The sequence below is a fragment of the Oryctolagus cuniculus genome, chromosome 18 (genome assembly GCF_964237555.1).
Source record: "Oryctolagus cuniculus chromosome 18, mOryCun1.1, whole genome shotgun sequence".
NCBI lineage: Eukaryota > Metazoa > Chordata > Mammalia > Lagomorpha > Leporidae > Oryctolagus > Oryctolagus cuniculus.
In genome coordinates, this window is record NC_091449.1 from 51611145 (window position 1) to 51631407 (window position 20263).

General features: G+C 51.3%; 1 protein-coding gene across 4 annotated transcripts in view; it reads right to left on the reverse strand.

Moving 5' to 3' along the window:
• SMPD3 (sphingomyelin phosphodiesterase 3) overlaps positions 1–20263 on the reverse strand; it is an 82725-nt gene that overhangs the window by 41471 nt on the left and 20991 nt on the right. Inside the window, exons 1-2 of one of the 4 annotated variants that reach the window (XM_070062647.1) lie at positions 8939–10179; positions 5714–5813 (exon numbers count right to left, since the gene is read on the reverse strand). The exons of 2 other annotated variants lie outside the window; for them this stretch is intronic. The gene's annotated coding sequence lies outside the window, so the exon portion shown is untranslated. Of the gene's footprint in view, positions 1–5713; positions 5814–8938; positions 10180–20263 lie in introns of those variants that run through there. One more of the 4 variants, XM_070062646.1, reaches the window with a different exon arrangement.

The following is a 20263-nucleotide window of genomic DNA, read 5'->3' on the forward strand; positions in this document are numbered from 1 at the left end:
ACCATGGAATGGCAGACAACCCTGCTCATTAACATAGATTAAAGCTGTCTTCTTTGGAAAAGGATAATTTAAATGATCAATAGCCTTTTTGGAACGGCTTTGGGGGTTCGAGTTATGGCACAGTGGATTAAGCCATTGCCTGCAATGCCAGCATCCCATATTGGGGGGCGCCAATGCTAGTCCCAGCTGCTCCACTTCCAATCCAGTTCCATGCTAATGTATCCGGGAAGGTATCAGAAGATGGCCTAAGTGCTTGGGCCTTGCTGCCCACGTGGGCAACTCAGATGGAGTGCTGGGCTTCCAGGTTTGGCCTGGACCAGATCTGGTTGTAGTGGTCATTTGGGGAGTGAACCAGTGGATGAAATATCTGTTACTCTGCCTTTCAAATAACGCAATAAATTAATCTTTTAAAAATAAAATCAACTTCATTTATCCTTTATCAAAAAAAGGATTGGTAGACACTTATAACAAAAGATATTTTGTTATATGAGATTATTAAAAAGGAGTAGGAAATTAGAACCCAGTCAGAAAAAAAGAAAACACATTTTTAGGGATGACATTATGGTGTAGCAGGTTAAGCCACTGCCTGCAATGCCAGTATCCCATATGGGCCCTGGCTGCTCCACTTGTGATCCAGCACCCCAGTAATACACCTGGTAAAGCAGTAAAAGCTAGTCCAAGTTCTTGGGCCCCTGCCACCCACATGGGAGACCCAGAAGAAGTTCCTAACTCTTGGTTTTGGTCTGGCCCAGTGCTGGCCATTTAGCCCTCTGGGGAGTGAACCAGCAGATGGAAGACCTCTCTCTCTGTTTTTCCCTCTTTCTCTGTAATTCTGCCTTTCACATAAAAGAAATTGAAAAAAAATCTATTAAAAAACACAAAGAAAAGACTTTTGTTAACCACAATGGTCCATCTCATTTTTGTAATCAAGCTCTAAATTATCTTTGAGCTTCCTGGAACCCAAGGCAAAAAGGGAAACATATTCAAGTACATAGCTATGGCTGCTACAATGGACAATGTATGCCAATTCATGAGTATTTATTTGTGAAAATAATTTCACAATTTATAAAAGAGAGGCAAGGATGACTTACAGGAAAATGGGAGAGATATTTTAAAAATATTTAGAAAAGACTGATTTCAGCTGGCGCCACGGCCTAATAGGCTAGTCCTCCGCCTGCGGCACTGGCACCCCAGGTTCTAGTCCCAGTCAGGGCGCTGGATTCTGTCCTGGTTGCCCCTCTTCCAGGCCAGCTCTCTGCTGTGGCCAGGGAGTGCAGTGGAGGATGGCCCAAGTGCTTGGGCCCTGCACCGCATGGGAGACCAGGAGAAGCACCTGGCTCCTGCCTTCGGATCAGCGCGGTGCACCGGCCGCAGCAGCCATTGGGGGGTGAATCAATGGAAAAGGAAGACCTTTCTCTCTGTCTCACTGTCCACTCTGCCTGTCAAAAAAATAAAAAATTAAAAAAAAAGACTGATTTCAAAATTTTTTGTGAGATGCGAAGCATGGGAAATGCAGACAGACATGCCCACTAAGTTCTGGGTGAACCTGGGATAGCTCCAATTCAATCAGCTTATCGCTGAATGAACCACTTCTGGCAGTGAGCGAGTCAGGGCCAGGGACCTGGACGTAGGCTTCTGGCAGTGTCTGGCTATGGTTAGGTATAGGCTGTATTCTGTCTCTCTGGTCTGCCTGGACAGTGCCTGGTACATTCTGTACATGAAGAACTCAAATGTGGTTCTGCCTCCCTTGGGCTGAGAACTCCAGGAGGGCAAGGACACAGCCCCAGCATCCCTGTTTGGTTCTCAATTAGTGTTGGATGACAATAGCTCACAAACTTAACACAGGAAAGGGCTCTATAAAATGAAAAACACCATTTGCCACTTAGTGGAGGCATTTCAGATCTGCCAGTGATCTGACTGTGGGGAACCCCTGCATAGCCTGCATAGTGGCAGCCAGGGGGTGATGAAGTGTCAGGTGGGTAGTACAGCTGGATTCTATTTTTTTTTTATTTTTGACAGGCAGAGTGGAGAGTGAGAGAGTGAGAGAGTGAGAGAGAGAGAGAGAGAGAAAGGTCTTCCTTTACCGTTGGTTCACCCTCCAGTGGCCGCTGCGGCCAGCGCACAGCGCTGATCTGAAGCCAGGAGCCAGGTGCTTCTCCTGGTCTCCCACGTGGCTGCAGGGAGTGCAGTGGGCCATCCTCCACTGCACTCCTGGGTCACAGCAGAGAGCTGGCCTGGAAGAGGGGCAACCAGGACAGAATCCAGCGCCCTAACTGGGACTAGAACCCTGTGTGCCGTCACCCCAGGTGGAGGATTAGCCTATTGAGCCGCAGCACCAGCCTACAGCTGGGTTCTGCTTTAGGAGGACCTGCTGATGGAGTGCTTACCTAAGGGGTCTGCACAGGCGGCTGGCAAGCTGTCCTGGGGGTGCTGCCACCAGCCCCCACTCCCTGCCTGGGGATCCCTGGAAAAGTCAGCTTTAATCTCAGCCTTGTTCTCCTCATCTCTGAAGTGGGGATTTAACAGTCCCTAAGTGACAGATCAAAGTGTCTTGAAGGTAGATTGTCCACAGAACTGCCAAAGGGCCAACACAGACAAGGCTGGCGTGTGGATGTGGCTCCTGTGGCTATTGTCATGCCCTGCACACTGAAGGCCACCAGCTCCCTGCCCCACATCTTCACCTAAATGGCAGAAGTTTTCCACCTCACGGGAGAGGAGGCTGAGCTTAGCAACTCAATCAAACCTTATGGCTTCCCTACCGCGTCTGAAAAGTGAGGCATGAGACCGTCCCGCCTGTCCCCTGAGGGTGGTGGGAAGCAAGTGCTGTGAGGGCCCTGGCCAGGCAGTCCCCACCCTGCCACACAGGGACTGCAGACTCAGAAGATCTGCTGCATGGCACTGGCACACAAACACCTGGCATGTGCTAGTGTCAGTGTTACACACTGTGCTTACTCCACAGGTGGCGAGCACAGGGCCCAGGGGCCAGAGGCAGCAGGGCATCCGCTCGGGATCTGGGAATGCAATCCGCGTTTCCTACACGGGTGGTAGGGACCCAAATACTTCAGCCATCACCTCTGCCTCCCAGGGTGGTCTGCATTAACAGGAAGCTGGAATTGGGAGCCAAGCTAGGAGTTGAACCCAGGTTTAATCGCTACACCAAACATCCATCTCAGTTTGTCTTTTAATTCAGAAGTTTTCCAGACACAGAGAAGAATGCAGAACATACAAGGCAGCTGTTAGAAGTATTTAGGCAAAATGGAGGGTGACAGAGGGACCCGAAGCTTTGATGGACCCTGGCCTCACAAGCACTGGAGAGAATTTGGGTGGAGTGGGGACTCCCAATGGTGGGACCTTAGCATGCGCGGTGTCAGGTCGGGAAGCGCGGGCTGTTGTGCAGGGGCCAGTGAGTGCTCCTAAGTGGGGAATTAGCTGGCACTGCCGATTCCCAGGGTTGGAGGGTGGGGGCTGGCTGCTGCTCAGCATTCCGGTGTGAAGAGAGAGCGCAGAACAACTCTGAGAAGCCAGCAGGAAGACAGCGTGTGGCTGCCCTGCTGTGACCAGAATGGCCTACAGCCGCAGGAGAGGGAGCTCTCAGGGACAGCAGGCCTATGTGAGACGGTTGGGATGGTCAGAGCTACAGGACAGGTCCGCCTAGTCCCCCACCCCTAGGCCCAGTGTCTGTCCTCCGGCCAGGACCACCCTACTCCTGTGATCACAGAGGGGAAGAACCTCCTTGGGTACCTTGCACTGGGGCCCTGCTGCAGGGCTGGAGTGGAGAGCTCCATCTGTGGAGGACACACTGTCTAACCAGGCGGGGCCAGAGCTGCATCCGAGCACACTCCTGGACAGCCTCCACCATCCCCTGCCAGAGTGGCCACTATACTTTAGGCTGGAGCCCTGGGCTTGTGGGGCGCCGACTAGCCCCTGTCTTGTTCCCCACTGGGTCCCCTCCTGCTCTCCCTTGCAGGCATGGATGGAGGGGTGGAAGTAAGGGTTGGGAGGGGAAGGAAAAGGGGAGGAACTGAGAATGGATTCTGCCTGCTGGGCTGCCCACAGGACTTGAGCCTGGCAGATGAAGGATGGTGGGTCATGATAAAAAAAAAAAAAAAAAAAAAAAATGAGGCCCGCACGGTGGAGGAAGCACCGCCAACAAGTGCAGCACTGCTGCCAGACAAGCCGAGTCGCCGACACAAGCCCTGCGCTGTACCCTGACGTGTTCTCTAAAAGGGAGCTCCTGATGCCTTGCCTGGGTGGCACCCAGGACAAGTGGCTGTGATACCCTAGGATCCTGGGGCAATGTGAAGGCCACCAAAAAGTGCTGAGGCTAGGAGGCCTCAGGGGCAACCATGGACACCAGGCAGCCAGAGTCCAGATTGCCAGGACTTGGTCCTGCCCAGGCCAGAGCAGGGAGGCTGGGGCAGAAAGAGGCTCCGAGCCAGGGTCAGAGGGAGGGTGCAGGGAAAGCAAACATGCTTTGTGACACGATGAGTTTGAGAAGGCATGGGACAGCTGGAAATGTGGGCCTGCGCCAGGAAAGCATTGGAGGCAGGAGGTTAGACAGTCAGTTGCATCAGGAAGCTTGCAAATAGCCAGAGCTGTTTGCTGAGAAAAGAAACTAGCTAACGATGGCCTGGAGAGGAGGGCCTGAATCTAGAACCAGAAAAGAGACAGGAAGAGGAGGTCAGAGGTCACTGGGAAAGTGCAGTGCATGCGGCCAGGAAGGCAGAGGCACCTGCTGCACAGAGCCGTGCCCAGCCAGAGATGCAGGGAGGCCTGGGCACCTTCCTGGGAAAGGAACAGGAGGGAGGTAGTGCAGATTACCAGGAGTGAGTGGGTGGTAGGGCATGAAAGAAAACCGTACTGACTGTTGAGATATCCCAACAGCAGCTGTTTTTTTCTTTTTTAAAAAATTTTATTTAAGGTATACAAATCTCATGTATTTCAGCAGCAGCCTGTTTAAGAACCAAAGGCACCCTTGGCCCAGTGACCAGCACCAACACACACTGCCTTTCCTGGTCACCAGACGCAAACCTTAGGCGTAGGCCAGGAGAAAGCCCACAGCCAGGATAACAGCCTCCAAGACGCACAAGGATCAGATCATCTAGCACCAAACACACACACGATTAACAAATCCAACAGATTTCCAGCTGCAACCACCTCCCAAAACACAGTTGTGAATCCAGGAGCCAGCAGAAAGCACCTCTGGAGAGTCAACACGCCAGCCACAGCACCCCCAGTCCTCGTGTGTTTGCTTTGGAAGGAGAGGCCCTCACTCCAGACCGCCTTCTTTACTTAACACATGGTTCTGATAAACATTGTTACCTGGTTTCAATTCTGAAAAATCAAATCCAAGAGATAAAGCACAAAGTTAAGTGGTCTGCAAATCCCAAAGTGAGGAATTGGGCGGGACAGGCCTGATGTTCTATGATTCCCATATTTTCACAATTTTTACAGGGATCAGGATCCCTGGCCAGCTGGCCAGCGCAATGAGGACCTCGTCATGAAGTCATTGTGTACTAACATTTCAGCCACACTGCTCAAGCAGATAGGACGGTGTATGGTGTAGGTCATGCAGTTGTGCTTTTAAAGAGGGAATGAAAGTACACTTACTGAGCACCTGCTAGACACTCACCATTTTAAACACATCAACCTCCCAGCAGTCCTATAAAGACCTATTACCCTTAACATTTTAAAGAAAACCAAAAACACTTACAGAGAGCTGAACTGATGCATCCCAGATTCAGCAGCTTGTGCTTTTTTCAATTCACCCTCGGTTTGCTTCCGGACCTTGGCCGAGTGCTTACGAGGAGTGCCTGTGCCATGACAATAGGTAAATGAGGACCTGCTGGAGCCACAGGCCTGATCTTAGGTGAGCTCTCTCTAGGGCAGTGGTGATGGCTGTCAGTATCTCATCAGCTCGCTGCAGAGCCCAGTGTTCCTGCCCTGGCCTCCACGGCTTTGGCTACTCTGGCAAGTACAGGTGAAGGGGGCGGGGACAGTGGAGCAGCCCTGCTTCCACCTTGTAGTCAGGATGAGACTTCCCTCTCCTCACGGGCAGAGCATGAGCCGCCCTCACCAGGAAGGCCTGGCCCCCCGGGGAGCGGCTCGTGAACCCCATCCTCCAGGGAAAACTACTCCTAAAGGGCTTTGATGGGGACAGGCTCTGCTTTTTATTCTTTAATCATTCAGAAAAACATATCCATTTTAGTTTATTCAAAACAGTGCAAAATCATTGAGGTTTTTCCTGTGTAAAGGTCAAACTATAAAAAGATAAGTAGATTCAGAGAACACCAGGCTAGTCACAAAAATGTGACAGTACACTGAAATGGATGCAAAAAGGAATTTAATCCTCCTTTGGAAACAGGTCAAATAATCCCCTCTTTACTCTCCATTTTTGGGTTCAAGGATCTGACATAGATGATTTTCAAGGGGTTCAGCATGGGCTGAACAGACTGGGAGCTGCGGATCAGGATCCCTGTCTCCTCACTCCCCAAGCCTCAGTTTCCCCATCTGCAAGATGGGTACCCTGACCCTGTCTTGGTGCTCTCCTAAGGGCCTGGCGTGTTTCCTGGCATAGCCTAGCAGAATAGACACGGAGAACCTTCCTCACCATCCTACCTGTGACTTCCCACTGGAGCTGTGGGAAGATGAGGCCTGGCTTGGCCAGCTGGTGACGTACACTCTTAGGAGGGCCTGCCAGACTATGTCCCACAAACACATCCCCTGCCCTGGTCTCCTGCCCCATCTCAGCCACGAATTATGGCCCCAGCCTCAGATACGGTTTTGCTCCTCATGGACTTGGGTGACTTGGGAGTCCTTGCAGCTGGCAGGTAAACAGCTGAGCGTTGGCCATCTTGAGGATGCTTTCTAAGGGCACTTGGTGATTTAGCTGCTTTTGTGAAGCTGAGAAGTGATGGGAAAACCGAGTATTTACAAAACTGAAGGCTTGGAGGAAGCCTTTTAAAAGTGCCTTTGAGAAGAAATGGCTGTGCGCCTCCACTTTATCAAATGCAGGCTTCATCTATGCTCACTGTGTGCAGCCCTTCCTGTGCGTAGCCCAGACTGGTCTCTCCCACATCCGCCTGCCACTGGTGGATGGAGACAGTCAGTTCGGGTGCTGGCTCTGGCAGACAGGTTTCCTGGGGGAAGTCTCCGGGCCTGGTTGTGTGAGTGTGTGTTCTCCAAGCGCCACAGGTGGGAGCTGGCTTTCATTTCCTGGTTTGCGTCTGTGTAGGAAGAGAAGGAAAGGCACGTGCTACGACTTGGAGGGTAAAGCACTAGCTTTGGGACTGGCCTGCAGGGACGTAGCGTGAGACGAGGGGGGCTAGCAGCAGCCAGTCAGGTTGAATGACATGGTCTGATTGGTGCAGGCTCAGAGGCAGCGGGGCCAGGTAGGAGGCTGCCTTGGTCACCAGGAACATGGTGCTGAGATGGAGCAGACATCCTCTGGAGGACTGATGGAGTAGTGACAGGCATGACATTGAGGGCAAGAGAAGGGCAGGACCAGTAGGGGGTCTCTCAGACCTCTGGCCTAGGCTCTGGGTGGACCTGGAGACCTCCCTCTGAAATGGGATGGGTGGCACAGGTTTGGTATCCACAATGAGTGAGACATGGGCAGGCGGCAACTGCAGTGACTGAGAGACATGCTGGTGGACTTGTCCTTGAGAACATAGGCATAAAAGGCACAATTCGGGAGATCAAGCCAGAGATTGAAAAGTTGGTAGTAAGTGAAGCCCAGAGAGTGGATGAAATTCCAGAGAGAGAGAGAGAGAGAGTTCAGAGGGCCAGGAAGAAGGCCCTGGATCCCCTGACATTTGAATTTGAGGTAATGGACCCTCACTGACAGAGTGGCGAGTTGGAGAGCGTGGCTCCATGGTGGGGACCCCGGGATGGGGGTCTGCAGGGGTCAAGCAGCAGTGAGGATTCCTTCAGCACTGGGTGGCCCCTGGGTCAACCTGCAAGGGACTGGATGGGACTCTGCCCAGTCAATGTTGCCCAGGTTCCAGCTGTGGTTTGCACCAACTCTGTATCTTTGCAGAGGGTTTGCTTTCCTGGATACAAGGTTCAAAGTGGCTTTCCTGATGGGTTTCCAGGAGATTCATCTATGGAAACTTTATCCTACAGCTTAAATTTTCTCCTTGCCAGAACCTTTTTAGTTTAGGTAATCTGAAAAGCGTAACCATAACTACTGTGTTTATATTATGTTAATCTTGATTTTAAAAAATATAGCAGATGTTTAGTTTAAACATTAACATGAGGTTCTATTTTACTACCCTTTACTCTCTTCTCATGAAGAGCCTACTTTCAAAAGATCCATGAGTTACACAGGTAATTTGGAGGTTCTTGGAGAGTCAGCCTCTTCAGCTTTCTCTGCAGGTCACAGGAGACCTGTCTCAGACCATTAGGTATTTAATATGACATGCTCCGGTTCACAAAGTAAAAGAGAAAGGGCAGTTTTTGGCTCAGATACAAACAGCTTTGCCCCCAAATGTGTCCACAGCCTGATTTAGCAGTAAAGCCCTGAAATAATTGATTATCCATTAGGGGAGCTATTTAAAGAGTTCATCGCATCGGATTCAAACTGACAACATCTGTGCCATAAGGGCAGCTAGGTGGGGCCAGGAGGAACCAAAGGGACTATGAATGAAGCTGTGGTTCCGTCTCTGAGCCTCTGAGAGCAGATCTCCATTAAGGAAAGTAACAGGTTGCTGTGGACTTCCTGCCTGGCGACTAGCGCATGCCAGGATTTCCTGCTGGGCCCAGGTCAGGGAGGAGTCCTCGCCGTGGCTGAAAACGGTTGTGGGGCATGGCACATAGCAGACCCTTTCCCCGGCTCCGTGTCTCCCCCACCGTCTGCTGCCAGCCCCCTCCCAACTCCCCTCCCGTGGGTCTCAGACCCTGGCATGTCCCAGACATGCACTCCTTGCTCCACTCTTACCTCTGCAGGTCATGGCCGCTGCCCCGAGTCCCTCCTGACCTGCTCACCCAGCCTGAAACAGGCAAACTTGACAAAGTAGACGCCTAAGACCATTATCGTCTTCTTCCACCCCTGGAAGGCTTCCTTTAACAGCACCACCCAGCTCATCCCCTTATTCTGCCTGGTCCTGTGGCTCAGCAAACAGTTTACCTTGGCAGGCTCACCAGGAAGTGCTAACGCTGCTGCAGCCAGGCACTGTCTGGAGCTTTGCTTTATGAAGTTGTGTGTGCGTGTGTGCAGGTGTGCCCTAGTCGGGTGTTTAACAGGTTCCAGGTGGAAGTTATCGTTGCCCATGCTAAAGGAACAACCTCTGGGACCTCAGGTGCCATGAGTTTGATGCATCAGAACACAGGCGATGCTATATTCCAGAAGTGCCTTGGCTGGTTCTAGGGCCTGCTTTGCCAAGTTCAGGTGGGAGGCCTGTGCCACTGGAGGACGTGTCCTTCTCACAAGAGCTCTGTGGCTAGAAGGCTGCCTGTTGAGTGCTGGGGCCTCCGTCATGGACAATGAACTTCACGGCTCTTTGCTGTGTTTTGGCCCAGATCCCATCTTCGGGGCTGCTGCACCCATGCCCTGGCTGCTAGGAATGTCTCACTGCCCTCAGCTGAGGAAAACTGCCTCATGCAAGGTTAAACCTCTCCCAGAGGTTGGGGGAGGGGGGGGGGGGGACACACAAAGGCCAGGCCCCTTGGCCTCCATTTGAGACAACAAGAGGCTATCTCAGCACCTGCATGCCCCAAAAATCTGCTGAGGTCCCAGTGGCCACCACAGTCTGGCCTGTTGCTCCCTCTGCCCCGTCTGCCTTCTTTGCTTCTTTGAACTCACCAGCAAATCTCAGGGAGCCCAGTCTGCAATAGCTGCCACCCCCAGCTGGGAGGCTGGGCACTGATGGCCCTTACCATCTTGGAGCCACCCTGGCCATGTTGTGTGGGGCTGCTGAGATGGCTCCTTCTGCCCTGGGACAAAGCCCCTCAACTGTTACTTTCTTGTTACTGTCAAGCCACCTTAACCGGCCTTTTAGAGACATTTGCTTTTGGACTTAAACTTAGGAAACATAGTGTGTGTGTGTGTGTGTGTGTGTGTGTTTAAAGATTTAATTTAATTGAAAGTCAGAGTGACAGAGACGGACAGGTAGAGACAGAGAGATCTTTCATTACTAGTTCACTCCCCAAATGGCCGCCATGGCCAGGGTTGGGCCAGGCTGAAGCGAGGCGTTTCTTCCGGGTCTCCAATGTGAGCACTTGGCCACCTTCTGCTGCATTATCAGGGAGCTGGATCAGAAGTGGAGCAGTTGAGACTTGAATTGGTGTCCATATGGGATGCCAGTGCTGCAAGCAGTAGCATTACCTGCTATGCCACAGAGCCAGTCCCAAAACTGTGCTTCTTTAAGCCTTTGGTCTGTGTTTGGCTTGTGTTTGTGCTATAAACACCAATAACTTGGGATGAGATTGGGCTTTCTTTGCTCTGGCTGCCAGGAAGCTTGGAGCTTAACTTGAAAACAATGTGCTGCTAGGCAAAGGCCATGGTGTATTCTGAGTTGCCTTGATGTGGCTTCCTCACTCTGGCTCTTTGTGTGGTTTTGCTGTATCACACTGCTCCCTCTGAGGTGCCTCAAACCCTGTGTGGAACCATGTAGGGTATAAATGAGTAAACATGCATTCAGCCATCGGGGTGAGGTGTCCGACGCACCTGCTGGTTACTGCTCTAGGACATTTGCCAAGTCACAGCTTCTGTAAACCATATCCAGCCCGATGCCTGCATCCTAGGATTATTTAGAAGATACATACGATAAGCACATGCATGGAACATGTCAAGTGCTCAATGGCAGACATGCATAGAGTCATGTTGTTCTCAAGAAACTGCCTTATCATGGAGGTGGATCTGCCTCCTTCTTCCTTCCTGTTGTGTGCTGGTTGTCAGCAAGATGCATTTCTGGCCTGTTGGGTTTCACTTTCCCATGGGAGAAAGATGACCACTAGGTGCCCACAGCTCTCAAAAGCAGTGTGGAGCAGCAGAAAGGCCAGTGAAGATGTTCACCGAGTGTTAATCCAGACAGCTGGATACACGGTCAAATCCACCCCCGAGAGAAATGAGAACCTACTTGGCTGAAGGAAAACTAAAATTCTTTATATAAACTGAGCCTTAGGGTGGACGTTTGGCCTAGAGGTTTAGACCCACCTCATCCCATATTGGAGTATCTGGGTTTGAGTCCCGGCTGTGCTTCCAATTCCAACTTCCTGCTAAGGTGCACCTTAGGAGGCAGCATGTGGCCTAAGCGCCACCCACATGGGAGACCTAGATTGAATTCCCAGCTTTCAGCACTGGCCTGGCTCAGCCTTGGCCATAGCAGGCTTTTTGGGTATGAAGCAGCAGATGCGAGCTTTCTCTATGTGTCTTTCTGTCACATAGCAATAATTATGACAATAATAATAATAATACAAAAAACTGAGTCTTCAAAAAATGAAAAAAGGGTTGTAGATGAGAGATGAGTGATGAGTAATTTAAGAAGATGCAAATCTAGACCTTGGAATATTTTAAATCTAACCATCTGACATAAAAAGAAAATTGCACTAAATTTTTTAAAGCTGAGTTCTTTCCTAGGGTGAGAGACTCACTTTCCCGACAGGGACTTGTTCCCTAAAAGGCAAGTGGAGAAGGCAGAGAATAATATCCATGTTGGTGTCTCTTGCAGGGAACTTGGTGGGGTGCTATGCATTTTGCAGTCTATACTTTGCAAACAAGTTTGGGACCCAAAAGGCAATAGAGAAGCACATTCTACAACCCTGAGATTAAGATTCTCATGGTTGACCGACTGAGCTAGCCTGGCAAGAAGCCCATTTCAAAGACAGGTGGCTTGGGAAAGTCTTTCTTCTGTTCATTCATTTTTTAAAAAGATTTATTTATTTGAAAGTCAAGAGTTACAGAGAGGCAGAGAGAGAGAAATTCTTTCAACTGTTGGTTCACTCCCCAAATGGCCACAGCCAGGAGCCTAGAGCTTCTTCTGGGTCTCCCACCTGGGTGCAGGGGCCCAAGCACTTGGGCTATCTGCTACTGCTTTCCAAGGCCATAGCAGAGAGCTGGATTGGAAGTGGAGCAGCCGGGACTCGAACCAGAGCCCATATGGGATGCTGGCACTGTAGGCGGCAGCTTTACCTGCCTGCTGCACCACAGCGCTGGCCCTTGTTCATTCTTAAAGTCAGCCTGCCCCTGGCTATGTCCCTTGTTCCAGATGGTTCTGAACCAAAGTTCTGGGCTTGTCCACAGATGGGTCTGAGTTCACTGTGATGAGTTCAGAGAGGGAACCATGCCTATGCTGGGTCTAGATCAGGCCTGCTGGGTGCATCATCCATGGGAGAAGGGGATGATGTGACAGCAGGATGCTGAGGGAGGAGCAAGCAGAATGGAGAGGGGGTAGCATGAATGCAGAGTTGGGCACAGAGCAGGCCCAGTACAGGAGTAAGCTTAGGAGGGGTTAGAGGAACAAAGAAGTGGGGGGGGGGGTGGTAGGGTTCAGAGCAAGTGTTGGCCAGGCCGTTTATACCAGGGGGTGAGGGATGCTGGGCCCATTCTTCTGCGGTTAGTTCGGGAGAGGAAGCTACCCAGAGCTGCCATGGCTATCAGGGAGACTCAGGGTCTTCAGTTCTCGAGCCAGGGTCCTGCTGACGGGACTGGCTGAGGTTCTGGGACAGGGGCTGAGCATCTTAACGGGCTGAGAATTTGGGGCCTCAGAAGCTTCCTGGGTCAGCCAGTCCAAGCATGACAGTGGATGCCTGGGTGACCAGAGATTTTCTGTCCGTCACCCACAGGCAGCCCCTTGCCTAGCGAGTGTGGGGACAATGCACAGAGGACTTCGAGTCTCTTTCAGCATCGACTGGCTGCTTTCCCTATGTATTTCCTTGAGTCTTGAGTTTTGATGAGTGAGGAAACCCATACACTTCACTTCCATCTTGATGATAACTTCCTCCCTTCCTTTGGAAGACCAAGGACTGCTGCCATCCCCAACACAGCACGCATGGCCCAGGGCCCAGCTTCGTTTACTCCATGCAACGAGGAGGAGGGTGATGATAATCGTAATGAAGCCTTATCCCCGAAATGAGTATAATGGCAGCAATGATAAAGGCAGCATCAGAGAACGGGGGAAGAACTGAGTGGAGCCAGACTGCCTGGGCCTCCTCCTCCCACTGACTGTGGGAACTCTGAGGCCACTTTACGATGACTTTGTTCACAGGCTCCCTTGACTATAAAATGGGGATCCAAGGAGCTAATTATTGGCTAAGAAGAGTGCGGGGCACGTGGTGGTGTCCTTTCTGGCTATTAGTGCTATTGTTGCTGTTCTTAGTGATATCATTACCCTTATTACTATTTTCTTCCTGCTCTCACTGCTAGGGACATCAAGGCCAATCCTATGCGGAAAGGTGTGATTATTAATACTCCACTTTGCAGATGAGGAAACAGGCTCAGAGATAGCCAGCCAGAAGTGGAACCTAAAGGCTTCTCCCTTCGGCTCACCCTGGCATAGCTGAACATGTGGTTACCCAGGACTAACAAGGGATTAAAAGGATGCTTCACCTTGGCTTGACAGTCCTCCCAGTCTCCCTGCCCAGCAGGGATGGAGGTTTTCCTACCTGTAGGCAATACAGAGAGATAAGGGCCAGGCCAGTGAAGTGGCTCCTGTGGACCTGCCTCCTGCAGTGAGCTGCTTTGGAGCCTGCTGATTAGGGCACTCTGCAACCCGGCAAGTGAACTACCTGCTCAGCTGCACCCACTGTTACGGACATGAAGGCAACTGCTCCCCAGGCCACCCTACTCGGTGCTGTCCCAGTGATTAATCGGTCTCTGTGTTCACAGGACACCGCCCAGTCAAGGCCTCAGAGCACTCTGCAAGCGTTGTTTAAGCTTTGTGGCTGTGACTCAGGTAGGTGGCGGCCTGGGCCCACTTTATATATATCGCTGATGCAGAAAGAAACCAAATCACTCCCTCAGTCAGCCACGGTCCTCACCCCAACCAGCCCCAGTGCACACTTCCCATCCCGGGAGTCTGGGCAAACCATATGCAGAGAAAAGACTTCCTTTCTTTTCCTTCCAGACTTCAAGAGAATAACTAGCACCCAGAAATCATTCCCTATTTGACAGCTTTGTAGCTGGGCTCTACCTGGTGCTCACCCTTTGGCCCACCTGGGTTAGCTGAGGAGTGATGTGGATTGGGGCCTGGGCGACCAGCAGGTTAGGGCCTCTTGCATCTTGTGCACAGGGGCCTCTGGCCAGTCCCCTCCCTGCAACACCATCTGCGCAGCCTCCATTCCTCATCTGCTTCACCCTCATTCCCAGCTGTGCCCTCACCCATCTGCCACTTGCTTGCTCTGGCTCTGATTGTCTGGGGCTTGTGGGGAGGTGGGCAGAGAGTGCATAACTCAGGATAAAGAGCTTGGGCCTCCACCTGGGGAAAGGGAAGCCACAGAGGGAGAGACACAGTCATTCGTTTGCTTTGGGATACCAATACAGCAAGATAGGGAAATGGGTTGAAGAGTGAGGAGGTCAGAGGCAGCAGAGCCAAGAATAGACATGGCAATGAGCCAGGAGGGCAGGAATGGGCTTCCAGCTTGGCTGTGGTGCTGGAGTGGAGAGAAAAGGCCTGAGGGACATTTAGAAAGGGAGCGAAAGGACTTAGAGACTACCTGGAGGTGGGCATGAGGGAGAAGGAGGAGCACTGTGGATGGAGCTCTCTCCTGGTCTCAGACAGATTTACTCTGCTGGGCATGTGTGCCTCTGCGTCAGGCACAGGGCCTAGGAAACTCACGACCAGTTTGGCAACGTTAGTGCCAATCAGTTCCCCAGGGCCCCCAGGGAGGCCATGGCAGCTAGAATGACCACGTCCAACCCCACCCCTCCTCTGTATCCCTCCCAGGATCATCCTTTCTGGATTTGCCAGGGAATGAGGCCCGATGCTCGCAGCTCAGCCTCCATTCCTGGGTACCAGTGGGTTTGTTTTCTTCTCTACTGACTGATAAATCCAAGGTTCAGGGGTTAAGTGGCCCCTAAAAGATGTCCACGCCTTAATCCCCAGAACCTGTGAATATGCAACTTTATGGGGCAAAAGGAACTTTGCGGATTGTGATTAAATGAGGAACTTGATATGGGGACTATTGCCTTGATCACCCAACGTGAGTCCAAGGGATCTTAAAAAAATTCATGGAAGGGTGGGTTTTTGGCACAGCAATGAAGATATCTGCATCCCATATCAGAGTGCCTGGATTCAAGTGAGTCCAGGCTCTGCTTCTGATTCCAGCTTCCTGCTAATACATCCCTGGGAGGCAGAAGGCTCTACTTCCAATCCAGCTCCTTGCTAACAGTCTGGGAAAGCAGCAGATGTTGGCCCAAGTATACGGACCCCTGCCATCCATATGGGGAACCCAGATGGAGTTCCAGGCTTCTGGCTTTGGCCTGCCCAGCCCCAGTCATTTTGGCCATTTGGAGAGTGAACCAGTGATGGAAGACCTATCTGTCTCTGTCTCTCTCTCTCTCTCTCTCTCTCTGTAGCTCTTTCAAGTAAGTAAGTAAATAAATAAATAAATGGAAGCAAGACCCAAAGGTATAAGAAGGGGATGAGGACAGCAGCGATGCCCTTCGAAGACAGAGGGAGGAGCTATGAGCCATGGAATACAAGCAGCTCTAGAAGTCAGGAAAGACAAGGAGACAGGTTTGCCACGAAGGCATCCAGAAGGAACACTAGCCTGCTGACACTTTGATTTTAGGCCAATGAAATCAGTTTTGGATTTCTGAACTCCAAAATGGAAAGATAATAAATTCCCCAGCATCATTAAATTACAGCAGAAATCCTCAAGTAGGAGGCAGAATTTATTTTGGGTGAAGGAAGACGTTTATTTTGATTTCGCAGAAGCCTCCCAGAATCAGAATCAACCTATCCCTTGCTCGGAACAAGGAGCGCCAAAGACGCTGGGCCTGGTCCTTCCTTGAGCTGTCGCCTGAGAAGACAGAAGGAAGAGTCCCTGGAAAGGAGCTGGCAGATGCGTGGGAGGCAGAGGATAGGAATCTGCTCAAAGAAGGAAAACAGCATTTTGCTGTCAAAAGTAGGGCCCAGCAGTTTGAGGACCCCCTAGTCAGGGGAGAGCTGGTGGGGAGGAATCCCACCTCCCACTGAGGGGCACTGTTGTAGTCTGACATGCTGAGCATTTGGAGAGAAGGGGTGGGGGGTTCTCCTTAGCCACGGATCTGAGATGACTGTGAATTGCTTCTTATGCAGTCTCCTTATTTTAACCTTCAGGGAATCCTGGGCAAGTTTCTGCCTTCCGTGGGTGTACCTGCCACAGAGCGGCAGGCAGCGTGGGGGCTGCTAGGAGAGCCGAGGCAGGCTGCACTGGATCCTTTATTAAAGAGAGAGGGTTAAAGTGAGGCTCTCAGAAGGTCCTTTCAGCTTAAAATGTCAGAGTCTCCTTGAAAAGGACCAGTTTCCTTAGCCACTGTACGCATACAGGCACCACCCTAATTACAGGATTTTAGGTATAATCATTAACATCCACACAATCCATGGGGGGGCGGTTCGCAGTCATTTTCAAAGCCATCAGCGACTGGTCTTAATGGCAACCTATGAGGCAGACACTGGAATGGTCCCATTTTCCAGCTGAGGAAACAGGCACAGGGATGAAATGACTGGCACAAGGTGGCACCTGGACCAGGACCCTGACCCAGGTTTTCATTTCCTTGACAGCCACAAGGGGATTCAGATCATCCCTTCTCCGTGGCCGTGCTCCACGAGGCTGGAGACTTTTCTGGGATTCTGTAGGGAATGCCCAGAAAACGAGCTTGGCCTTTCTTCCCAGGGTTCTTCTCCCTGCATCTCAGACCTCGGCCTCACCTGGCGTGTGTGGACATGATGTAATTATCCTAAAACGCCTGTCAGGCTGAGTCCTGCGTCCCACCCCCGGGCAGTAAGACTGCTTTCTACCTGCTTCATTCTGTCTCCTCCCCCCACAAAATGGGTCTGATGGGACCACAGGGACTAAGCATGCCCAGGGACCCTTGTGACTCCTGGGCACTGTCATAGAGCATTGGTGCTGTGTGCCAGGGCCATGTGGCCTCGTGGTTAAATAGTCAGGCCCTCGAGTGAAGCTGGGCCTGAGTCCACTGTGACCTGGGTAAAGCCACTTTGCTACTGAACTCTACTTCTCCAGCAGCCACACTGCGCGCTGGTTGGGGGACTGAAAGGAGCGGCACCGTGCCAGGCACCGGAGTGTTCAGCAGGTGCCAAAGTGTTCTGTGAAGCTGTTGCCCTGGTGACTCTACTCGTATTATACACCAGAAGAATATTCTTGAGGAAACAGTCCCTAATAAAAGGCACAGAAACCTTCTCGTGGGAAGGCAAGGAAGAGAGGCCTAGGACCCAGCTGATGGCATGGTGCTGTGGGATGGTACTCACAGCACCCAACCTCACTTATCACAGGGCCAGAGGCTTCAGACCTTTGCCTGTCAGTTCTCCTCACGTGCAAAATAGAAAATGAACCTTGTGGATAGCCTGGGAAGTGCACTGCAGTCAAGGCTGGAACCGGTGAGGGAGACTCTCTCTTACTCAAAAGGATTAGACTCCCTGGGCCATGGCAGGCAAGAGCCCACATGCCCAAGGCTTCTCCTCCAGCTGATGGTTCTAAGATTCCATGTGAAGAGTCAGTGGCTGGCTTACCCCAGAGCGAGGGAAAGGTCCTCCAGAGTCCTTGGTTCCTGTGGCATGGAAGCCATGGACACCATGAGGACAAGGAGAGCCCTTAGGAGCCAGAGTGGCTCTGCTGGTCCACAGGAGCAGGCCCAGCTGGGCAGAAGGAAGGGCAGAAACCGAGGAGGCTATGAGGGCAGAGGCATGATTGTTGGTGCTGCGATGAGGTGAGGCTGGGCTCCTGTGCAGGCTGGGAGGCTGGTGGGATATTCCACAAGCTGCTGGCTTAGGCGCAGCCCTGACTGGTGCTGGGTGCTGGGGATCTGGAGAACGGGCAGCCCTGTTGAAAGACAGCGAGAGGAACAGCACCCAGAAAGGGTGGCTGCCTGCTCTTCCCCCTGGTGCTGTGCTGCAGGGAAGTCCATCACGTGTGTGTTCCTGAGGTTGACAATGAACACTCAGCACCCAACACAGAGCCTGGCAAGCAAAGGCTGCTCATGTGGTGCTGAGAAAGTGGGACTGACTGGAGAGAGAACAGAATAGGGAACCGGGTCCCTGCAGTGCAGACCACGGGCCAGATTTTCCTCAAGGAAATAAACTTCAGACTCAAGACAGAACAAAGATGAAAATAAAATAGAGGCTCTAGCTTAGATCATCTTATCTGTTGTGATTTTAAGAATCCCGTCCCACTTTTACAAAATGCATAGCATAGTAGTAAATAGGATCTTTACCCAGTCAACAGGTCTGCTGAGTGCCTACTGAGGTGTCATGCACAGTTAGGCCCTGTGGGTGTCAGGCAAGGAGATGAATGATGATGCAATACCTTCATTTGGCTTTCCACAACCTCATGCCTTAGGTCATTTTAGGGACTGAACACTGGAAGTAGAGGCAGCAAAGACTGGTGAGCTGGCTGACCCAGGTCGCGCTGACAAGCTGGTCTGGACCATGCCAAGAAGCTCCGTGGGTCTCCCCAGGGTGGCCTGGAGTTCACCCTAGCTGGTCTAGTTGCTCGCCCCTACTGCTTGGCTCTATAGCTACCAAATATTTGAAGCAGAGACATGCTTTAGAAAACTGTGAAACAATGAAATGCTCTTAACAGCTAATTTAAAATCAATATGGCAAAGAAATAGCACCCAAAATAGAATGGCCTCAGGAGATCAAGGGACAGATCTTACCTTCCTCATTGCTATTTCTGTCACCACATTCATTTTCCAATCCTGACCAGGTGCACACTTCTAAGTTCCTTGTACAGACTCAGCCTCCACCCTTCCTTCCCCTTCTTTGTATGGTCAAACCTACAGATGGCAAGGGATGCTGGGAGAAATAGTGAATGCTTTCAGTCAGAGAATCAGGAACCTGGCCAGGCATCTTGCACAATGGTTAAGACGCTGCTTGGACACCTGCACCCCATATCAGAGGGCCTGGGTTCAAGTTCCACCTCAGCTCTCCATGCTAGCTGCCTGCCAGTGCTCGCCCTGGGCGACAGCAGGTGAGGGCCCAAGCACATGGGTCCCTGCCACCCATATGGGAGGCCTAGACAGTTTCTGGATCCTAGTTTCAGCCTTGGCCCATCCCCGACTGTTAAGGGCCTTTGGGAAGTAAACCATTAGGTGAGAGATCTCTCTGTTTCTTCTCTGTTTCTCTTTCTTTGCCCTTTGAATAAATAAACAAAAAAATTTGAAAAAGAATCAGGACCCTGAAACATCTTAAAACCCTGGGTAACACGATTCAAGAGAACTTTCTCCAATGATGGAGATATTCTGTATCTGTACTGTCCACATGGTAGTCACAACAGTCACACGCATGGCTATCACACACTTGAAATGTGGCTAGTGGAACAGAGAAACTGAATTTTAAATTCTCTTTAACGTAAATTTAAATAGCAACATACTGCCAGTGGCTAGTATACTGGACAGGCAGAATCCCAGACTACGGGCAGAAGTCAGCAGGATGATTCTGTGGTTGGGAGCCGTGTAACATTTTGCATTTGGGTCACAGAAGTGGGATGGGGAGTTGAAAATGACTGGGGGGCGCAGACGCACTATGAGCAGTCACCTCCAAATGTGGGAGCTGAGCCATTAAATCAGAGAAAGGCAGGAGGGAGGGAGTGGGCAGGATGGGGCGGGGGGACTTGGAAAGCAGGGGCAGCTACAAGACAGGTTCACTTAAGGACCCAGTCCCTTGTTTCCTCTGCAAAAGGCCCAGAAATGGAAAGGAAAGATGTGGTCTTGGAGAGGGGAGGGCCCAGTGCCAGTTAATGGGTCTGTCCCTCTGCCAGGTGCCCGAGACTTCCTGTGAGCTTGTGTCCATCTTCATCCGCATCCCGTTTCTTTGTTTGCTTTGGAGCATCTGAGCAGCCTATGCCTCAACCCAGGAGCAGGGAAATAAACATCACCGTGGAGACCAACTCACTTGACTCCACTTAGAGCAGCTAATGGCCCAAGATTTTCCAGCTTGAAGGCTCTTTTGCTTCTGTGAACACTGCCAGAGAAGATTTGGGCATGGAAAAAAGACATTAGGAAGCAGAGGGCAATAAACTGTGCGTGATCAGAAAGGCTAGGACAAATCTTTGACGGATGTGTCAGAGGCAACACTTCAAAGAGAAGAGCCACATAGGCTGC